Raw genomic sequence first — 10,054 nt, 5'->3', positions numbered from 1 at the left:
GGCAAAGGAGGAAGAGGGCGTGGATGAAAAGGTGGATCCTTATCCCCTTATATGGGTGGACGCGACTATGCGTCCCCACCAGCCTGGTAAAACTCGCTTATCTCCCAAGCGCCGTAATCAATGGCGCGATTGGGTTACCCACACCCGTATTGATGAGAATCCCGGAATAAGGGGACACGATCTCTGCTTTAACAAGACGTGCCAAGGAAACCACCTCGCTAAATGCGCTGAGGTGGGACAATAAAGTGATTCGAATAAAGACTTGGCCGTAGTGTGATGTCACGCTACGGAATACGTCAGTAGATTAGATTTGTGTAAATATTATTCTCTCTATGGCAATATGTGGAAACTGGTTTTGCAGAGCCGGACACTACCTTTGTGTTCAAAATCTTCTATGAAGTACTTGGAGGAGGAACCCGCCTTGCAATGTCGAAGACAATCTGCGCGCCGGACTCGTCATCATTGAAGCCTGGTTCAGGGGCTACTGAGGGAGTCCTGGATTAGGGTGTGTCTGGATGGCCAGACTATACCTTCGGCCGGACTCCTGGACTATGAAAATACAAGATTGAAGACTCCGTCCCGTGTCCGGAAGGGACTTTCCTTGGCGTGGAAGGCAAGCTTGGCGATACGGATATGTAGATCTCCTACCATTGTAACCGACTCTGTGTAACCCTAGCCCTCTCTGGTGTCTATATAAACCGGAGAGTTTTAGTCCATAGGACGGCCAACAATCATACCATAGGCTAGCTTCTAGGGTTTAGCCTCTCTGATCTCGTGGTAGATCTACTCTTGTACTACCCATATCATCAATATTAATCAAGTAGGACGTAGGGTTTTACCTCCATCCAGAGGCCCGAACCTGGGTAAAACATCGTGTCCCCTGCCTCCTGTTACCATCCGGCCTAGACGCACAGTTCGGGACCCCCTACCCGAGATCCGCCGGTTTTGACACCGACAGGCGGTGAAGTCAAACTTGGGAGCATCGTCTTGGAGCTTGTCGGGCATGGACATCATGGTGGTACTAGCCTCATGCTCATTCTCATGGAGCTTGGTCATCGTGAAGTGAGCTTGGGGTGGAGAAGCTTTAGCCTTCATGAGTTCTTGTTCTGCCTTGACAGCACCAATGTAGTTGTCGTCGAGGGACTTGTAGTTCTCAAGGAAGATCGTCTTGGAGATGTTGTTGTGCAATCCCATCATGAAGTGGAACTTCATCGAAATGGGGTCATCCACGCTGGCTCGTCGCAAGGAAATCTTCATCTCCTTGAAGTACTTGTCGATGGACTTGGATCCTTCGATGGTGTTCTCCAATTGGCGTTGAAGTTGTTCTGTGTAGGTTGGAGGCATGAACTCTCGCCGCAAAGCTCTCTTTGTCTTGGGCCAAATCATGTCGTAGCTTTTCGAAGGTGTGTGAAGCCACCATGTGTACGCGTAGCCGTGGAAGTTTCTTGTGGCGCACTTCACTTGATCTCCAGGAGGAACTTGATGTAGCTTGAGGTAGTCGTCCATCAAACGTTCCCACTCGAGATACTCCTCGGGTTCTAGAGTTCCATAGAAATGAATCTCATGGTCGATGTCGAGGTCGCAGTATCTCGTGGAAGTTGCGGACTATAGCTTGGGGAGATTCTCTTGAGCGTAGTCTTGGGGTGCTTGTTGGCGAAGATGTCGTATATCCGAAGGCGAAGATGCCTTGAAGTCAGTTGGCGAAGATGCTAAGGGAGATGGTGAAGTCGATGAGCGGTAGTTGGTGTTAAGCTCTTGACCTTCAGGTTCGTGGTGGTAATGGTTCGATGTCGATGTGATCTTGTCGGAGATGGTAGCTCGGAGGCATGTGCTCTTGAGCGTCTTCTCGAAGATGAGGAAGATCGCTTGTAGGACTTGATGAGATCTTTGATCTCCTCCATTTGAGCATGCATTTTGGTGTCGGTGGAGTTTTTCGTGGCGTCGAACTCGTCGTTGTTGTTGTAGATCGAAGGTGAAATGCCTTGCCTATCCATCACAAGACTTGAGTAGAGGTGATTAGGAAGTGAGATAAACAATACCAAGTTACCTTTTCCCATAGTTGAGGATGTATCCCATTTCACACAATGTGAGATGAAAGAATAGTGGAATTGGTACCGGACTTGTTCACTCACACCTACAAACTAAAGCTTATGGAGTAGCTCGATGAGGATAGTGGCACAAAAATTTAATGTAAAATGTTAGCAAGAGGCAATAATGTTGAAAGAGATCCACAAATTCACAAGTGGAACAAGTAGACCAATAGCAATATGTGGCACACGGAAACACACACACGGATAGATAAATGGGGTCGTGCAACCATGGAATAAGCACAAAATCTGGAATCCACGGAAAACGCTCGTGTTGCACAACTCAAGAGAAACGCTAGCATGATTGCTCAATAGGCAGATACGACACTTGTGCACAACCTATAAGATGCAAAATGTAAGGACGTTCTATACCAAGTATGCTATGTGTATGATGTTCCGGTGCTTTAGCAGAAGATGATCCAAGATGATCGGATATGACAATCTTATATGCAATGTGGTATGGTGCTATGGCTATTGATTACAAGCTTCTTTGCTCTTTCTCTTTTGTTTAAAAGCTTATTCTTTTTTTGTGTATAAGGCCACAATGCGAAATGCACAAACCACGATAGCAATTGGGTATATACGAGAACAATCTTGTGACACAAGGGATGATATGATACCAATATGATATGGTATGTATGCAATGTATGGTGTAGATCACTAATGTGCACAAGTAACGTTACCAGCAATACTCAAATGGCTAGTCTTGATAGGCAAGTGACGCATAATGGGCTAGGGGTTATCAATGCAATGGCAAGGGAAAATACAATGGAGGGATACCACGATACCAAGATGATATAGAGGTTACCGTCGACGGTTTTTCGTTTGTAAGCCATGGACGGATCATGGTGAAGTGGTCAATGTCGATGACAACCTCGTGGCGATGATGAGTGGCGGTGATCTTGATGGAGATACCAAGATGATGGATACTCGTCCCTAAGTAGCCGAAACACCTTAGGAAATGGAAAAAAACCGCGAACTCAAAATCTGAAAATGACAAATGTCAAATGGTGGTAGTGGGAAAGCGGTGGTGGTTGCGGAAGCTCAATGGGATTGCAGAAATGCAACTAGTGGGTTTTGTGAGTAGGCAATGCAGAAATGGAGGGTATGATGGGCAATACACAGTGCTGGAGTTGAAAGCATGGTCCCTAAGTAATCAAAACACCGTAGGAGACACAACTCACAACACAAACAAAAGTGGGTTAAGGTGGGGTGGCGGAAGTGTATGGTGGGCAAGCCTATGCGGAAGTTATGGTGGTGGTTGATGAAGAAGAAATCATCCCTAAGTAGCCTAAACACCTTAGGAGACTCAAATCACAACTCAAACGACCTCAAATGCTATAAGGAACAAAAAGGGTTAGGTTGCGGAAGTCGGTGGTGGTTATGCGGATGATATGGTGGAAGCCCTAGGAAAAGATGCCAAAATTCCAAAAATTTGATGGAGTCAAATGGTGATGGTAGTATTTTTATGGGATGGGGGATGTCAATAGCTTCAAAACGAGCTAAAGAACGTCAAAAACAGACTCTGGATGAATTAGTTATAGACAAAACGGTGAAACGGGGCAGGCTGAATTCCCAGGGGCCGGACATCCGGGATTAGGGGCCGGATATCCGGGGCTGATGTCTAGAACCGTGCGGATTTTATGCTCCAGGAGCCGGATGTCCGGCTGGGGGCCCGGATGTCCGTCTGTATGGCCCAAATGTCCGGTCTGGGGCCAGGATGTCCGGCCCAACGATTCCAGATCTCGTTTGGGGCGGAAATTTTCGAATTGGGGGCGGAAATTGATGATTTCGGGGGCAAAATTTGATGGATTTCATGGATGGAAGGTGGGGAAACTTGGGGTGATGCTAGATCCACTTGAAACCAAGCAAATCCATGGATCAAAATCAACAAAACTTCATCAAACCAACAAATCACAAAAAAATTGGGGGCTATTTTGTGGTGGGGATTTTTGAATTTAGGGCGAAATCAACAAAATTAGGCTAGAAAACAAAGAAGGGAAGCTCCGAAATCGTAATCAACGTGGCTCATGATACCAAGATGATGTAGGGTGGAAACCTATACGGCTGATCTTTTATGAAAGAAGCGGATCCCAACTAAGAACACGAAGAACACGGGGAAGAACGGAGAGAAATCACAAGGGGGAAACACTCAAGAACAAGTCCAATCACACATCCACTAGACAATCAAACACACAAGATCCACAAGGTACATGATGAAAGATACAAGGTAAGGTTCATCTCCATGATGAGATCTTGAGTCCATGAGGGGATCTTCCCGTGAGGGGTCTTGAATCCAAGGTGGATCTTCTCCATAGAGGGGCCGCGGTCTCTCTCTCGTGGAGTAGATCCGTATGGATGAGCAAAGCTCTATCTCAAATGAGCTAATCCTTTGCTGACCCTAACTAGATGGAGGTGGAGGAGTATATATAGTCTAGCCCAGGAAGGGGTTGTCGGCGTTCTGGGAACGGGGGTCCCCAGACTTGCCTGCCTGCGGCCTGCGGCGTGGCTCAAAAGGGGGCCCAGCGCGGCCCATCTTCACCAACACAAACCCAAGACCCTCGCGAGGGGCCAAGCCTCGCGGGGCGGACAACGCGGAGCTTCCTCAGGCACGACCTCATCAGGCTGGCTCACGAGGAGGTGGAGAGATCAAGGCGGGGTACCTCACGAGGTGCCCGTGACGCAAGCCATGACAACCGAGGGCGCCAGGCGGGTGCCAGCCCGCGCAGTGTCCTCCTTTCCTCTTTGGTGCAAGGGGGGCAAGCGCAGCCGTGGAGTACCAAGGCATCAGGCAAAGGTTGCCATTTCGGTGCAATGAGACCAAGACCAGGAGGACTACGAGACGGAGGTCACCGTGGAGCCCAAGACGGCGTCATCACCAGAGCTTTGCGTAGGCGAAGATTACTTTTGTCAGGATAGCTAGTACTAGCTGTCCCCCTTCAAATTAGCCCGCCATTGTTGGCTCCCTTCCCGCTCGATATTTGGGAAGAGGACCAGGGCCCCTATAAATAGGACCGGCCACCCGCTAGACAGGGGAGAGAGGACCGAGGGCAAAAAGAAAGAGAGAGAGAGAGAGAGAGAGAGAGAGAGTGAGAGAAGGGCCACTGGGCTCCTCCCAATAGTTCATCACCCCAGCCAAGAACAGACCCTCGCGAGGCTATTCTTCCTTGTATTGTTCATCATCATCAGCCCAAGAGGCAATCCACCACACCACACACTGGAGTAGGGTATTACACCACAACGGTGGCCTGAACCAGTATAAACCCTGTGTCTCTTGTGTTGTTCTTTCCTTAGTTTAGATCCTAGCAAGGCGGAGGGGTGCAGGTAGGTAGGAGACGAAAGCTCCGCGCGCACCCCAGTGTTTGAACCTCAAGGGTCTGCCGGAACCCGAAATCCGACAGGGGTAAGTGAGAGGGGGGATAGCTGGGCCTCTGGCCCGGCTGTGCACGCGCAGGTGCTGGATGTCCGGGCTGGGGGCGGATGTCCGGGTGATGAGGACATCAATACCATTGTTACACCCATAGCCCCTGGTGCTATACATACTGGACCAATTACTAGAGCTCGCGCACGCCAATTGAATTATCATGTACTTTCGTTTCTTGGTAACGATTCTAATGTTCATGAGAATATGATGCTGCCAAAATTGGATACATTTGTTTTGCTTACAAATGAAGGGCCTAGCTTGGACAAGAAAGTTGAACCTTGGAGCAAGTTCAAGCATGGAGATGATGGCAGGCACAACGGGATCAAGAACGGAGTTACAAGTGATGATTTCAGGACTTTGAAGCCACCATAAGGAGTGTATGAAGCCTTGCACGAAATATACAAGATGCCACTTCATAAATTTCGTCCAGAGGCTATTTTAGGTGCTGCGTCACCTTATTATTGGGCTAGGCCCATGTATTTTCGAAATACTTAAGTATAGGATGTTTTTAGAGTCCGTATGTGTGGGAAAACAAGAGTTAGGGTTGGTTTGGGACCCCTCCTCCAAGGGCCACGAAATCCCCCCCTATTCCTCCATATATACAGCCCTTAGGGCGTCGTTTAGACTTTGGGTTTTGTTTAGATTAAAAGTTTGCCATAGCTGCAACTTCGCGTACTTCGTTTGTGTCCAACGACCAGACCAAGGCGTCACAGAACCCACCTTGATCAATAAAGCTTTCATCTTATATTCGCAATATCCAGATTGCAATCTCAGTTTCTTGCTTGTTCTTCGTTTGCCTGCAGGAAACATACCTTCATGGTCAGGTTGATCGTGCTCTGGCGTGGTCAATAACCTCTCGGAGTTGGTTTAGCGATTGCTAAGGCGCGACGTCCTCGCACGTTCGTAGTCGGATCGTCAAAGTCGACTTCCTCCAAAATGATAGCCACCATCTCATCGAAAGACAGGACACCTTTGCCTCTATCAAGTGGTATCAGTTTTCAGGTTGCTTGGTGAGATTTTCCAGTTTTTCATAGCTAAGATCGAGTCTGTTCTTCATACCTACAGTCCACGAAAAAAGCCAAAAAAATTAGGGTTAGTTCATCATATCCAAACCAATCTGAGCCTTTGCATAGTCTTTTTAGAGTTTTGCTTTGTTGAGTTTGCGGTTGCATCGTCATGTCGAGTTGCTGGTCTTAGCGTCTAGTCCCTTAGAGTTTCGAGTTCTATTCATAGGTTGTCACACCGCCGCCGCACCATCGTCATCATCATTCCCATATACCACCACACCACCCTATACATCGCTGCTGCCATATACAACCACCAATCCGAGTCCGCATATACCATCGCCATATACCACCACCAATCCGAGTCCAGCTATACCATCGCCATATACAACCACCAGTCCGAGTTCCACCAGATTCATCGCCGCCACCAGTCCGAGTTCCACCAAATTCATCTCCGCTACCAGTCCTAGTCCAAGTCCAGTATTTGTTGCTTTGTTTTCGAGTTCCAGATCACACGATACTTCGAGTCGTGACAGAGTAGGACTCCTGAGACTCTGTGCTACCCGCGGAAGAAAAATAGTTCCAAACTCAAAAAAAGTGCAAAAAAAGTTGAAAAAAAGAAAAAAAATCAGAGAGTGCTCCTCCCTTGTTTACGTGCCGCGCCGTGATTTTGTTCGTGTTCTAGGCTCGCGTCTCTAGTACGGTCTAGCCTAGGACCAGCATAGTACCGTCGTTGAGCATTTATTCAACTTTGCATCTCTGAATTGATTATTGCTGAACTTTTTGCTACCATATTATAAGCCTTCCTAGCTCCACATACATCTACGTCGTGCATTTGACTCTCCCTGGTAATCGCTCTATCCAAGCTTTGAGAGTTTTGACTACGACGGTTGCCGATCACCGCCTGCTGCTGGGTAAGAACTGGTAAGAATTTGAGATTTGCTTGACGAATTTGTGACATCCACCACCACCTCTTGTTAGTAGTCTGTAGGATCATATTCTTGTGTGTTTCTATTGCTGTTAACCATGGCAGGATCACAAGCCGACGAGACTGACAGGAAGAACATGATGAACAAAGAGTTACATGATAAGTTTCAGCAAATGATGAGTGGACAGGTGGAAGATGTGCTAAACAGATTTGAAGAGGCCATGAAAGAGTTGCATGTGTTTGGTGGTCTGGACATTGTAGATTATATCCTATTCCAGCTACTTGGGCTGCTTTGAAAACTGCTATGCGTACTCGTTGTGTTTCACCATATTATCAACGTGAATTACTTCAAAAATTGCAGCGCTTAAGACAAGGAAAAATTTTTGTAGAAGAATATAATCAGGAATTACAAACTGGAATGATTAGATGTGGTATTGTTGAGGAGAATGAAGCTATGCTTGCACGTTTTATGGGTGGATTAAATAGAGAGATTCAGACCATTCTAGAGTATAAGGAGTATACTAATATCACTCGTTTATTCCATCTTGCTTGTAAAGCTGAACGTGAAGTGCAGGATCGACAGGCATTGGCGCGAACTAACTTTTCTGCAGGTCGATCTTCATCATGGACACCACGTGCATCCTCTACTTCCACTCCACCAGCACCTCCATCAGGTGCCACCTCCAGCCATGATACAAGAAAGCAGGCACAACCACCACTATCAGCCAAGAGCACACCTGCCGGACCAGCGCAGAGCTCTTCTTCTTCCATGGCATCAACAGGGCACACAAGTGATATTATTTGTCGTCGTTGTAAGGGAAGAGGACATTTTGCGAGAGAATGCCAATCTCAGTGTGTGATGATTGCTACTGAGGATGGTGGGTATGAGTCCGCTAGTGACTATGATGAGGAGACTTTGGCTCTTATTACACATGAAGAACACGGTGGAGAGGATTCTGATCATGAGACGCAATACATGGCTGCTGAAGATGCTGACAAGTATGAATGTTTAGTTGCTGAACGTGTTTTGAGTGTGGAGGTTACACAAGATGAGAAAAATCAGAGGCATAATTTGTTCCATACAAAGGGAGTTGTGAACGAACGTTCTGTTCGCGTCAACATAGATGGAAGGAGCTGCAATAACTTGGCTAGCATGGAGATGGTGGAGAAGCTATCTCTCACCACAAGACCACAAGCACATCCTTACTACATCCAATGGTTCAACAACAGCGGCAAGGTTAAGGTAACACGTACTGTTCGTGTGCATTTTAGTATCTCTACATATGCTGATTATGTTGATTGTGATGTGGTACCTATGCAAGCATGTTCCTTATTACTTGGTAGACCATGGCAATTTGATAAAAATTCTGTACACCATGGTAGAAACAATCAGTATACTCTTGTTCATAAGGATAAACATATTACTTTACTTCCTATGACTCCTGATTCCATTTTGAAAGATGATATTAATAGAGCTAATAAATAAAAACAGGAGAAAAATAAAAGTGAAAATCAGATTGTGGCAAAAGAATTTGAGCAACAAATGCAACCTAATAATAAACCATCTAGTGTTGCTTCTGAAATTAAATTGAAAAGTGCATTTTTACTTGCCACCAAATCTGATATTGATGATTTAGATTTTAGCAAATCTATTTGCTATGCTTTTGTGTGCAAAGAGGCATTATTTTCATTCGAGGACGTGCCTTCCTCTTTGCCTCCTGCTGTCACTAACATTTTGCAGGAGTTCGCTGACGTCTTTCCACAAGACGTGTCACCGGGATTACCACCTATTCGAGGGATTGAGCATCAAATTGACTTAGTTCCCGGTGCATCATTACCCAACCGTGCACCATACCGTACCAATCCAGAGGAGACGAAGGAGATTATGCGTCAAGTACAAGAACTGCTCGACAAAGGTTATATACGCGAATCCCTTAGTCCTTGTGTTGTTCCTATCATTTTAGTGCCGAAAAAGGATGGTACGTCGCGTATGTGCGTTGATTGTAGAGGCATTAATAATATTACTATTCGTTATCGTCATCCTATTCCTAGGCTAGATGATATGCTTGATGAATTGATTGGCTCTACAATATTCTCCAAACTTGATTTGCGTAGTGGATACCATCAAATTCGTATGAAATTGGGAGATGAATGGAAAACATCATTTAAAACTAAGTTTGGATTATATGAGTGGTTAGTCATGCCTTTTGGGTTAACTAATGCACCTAGTACTTTCATGAGGTTAATGAACGAAGTTTTACGTGCTTTCATTGGACGATTTGTGGTAGTTTACTTTGATGACATATTGATTTATAGCAAATCTTTGGAGGAACATTTACGTGCTGTTTTTATTGCTCTACATGATGCACGTTTGTTTGGTAACCTTGGAAAGTGCACCTTTTGCACCGACCGAGTATCTTTTCTTGGCTATGTTGTTACTCCACAGGGAATTGAAGTTGATAAAGCCAAGATTGAAGCTATTGAGAGTTGGCCGCAGCCCAAAACGGTCACACAAGTGAGGAGTTTCCTTGGCCTTGCTGGTTTCTATAGGCGTTTTGTGAGAGATTTCAGCACCATTGCTGCACCTCTCAACGAGCTTACAAAGAAGGAT

The sequence above is a fragment of the Triticum urartu genome, chromosome 2, assembly GCF_003073215.2.
Source record: "Triticum urartu cultivar G1812 chromosome 2, Tu2.1, whole genome shotgun sequence".
NCBI lineage: Eukaryota > Viridiplantae > Streptophyta > Magnoliopsida > Poales > Poaceae > Triticum > Triticum urartu.
The sequence above is the reverse complement of the archived record's forward strand: the minus strand, read 5'-3'. Positions refer to the sequence as shown.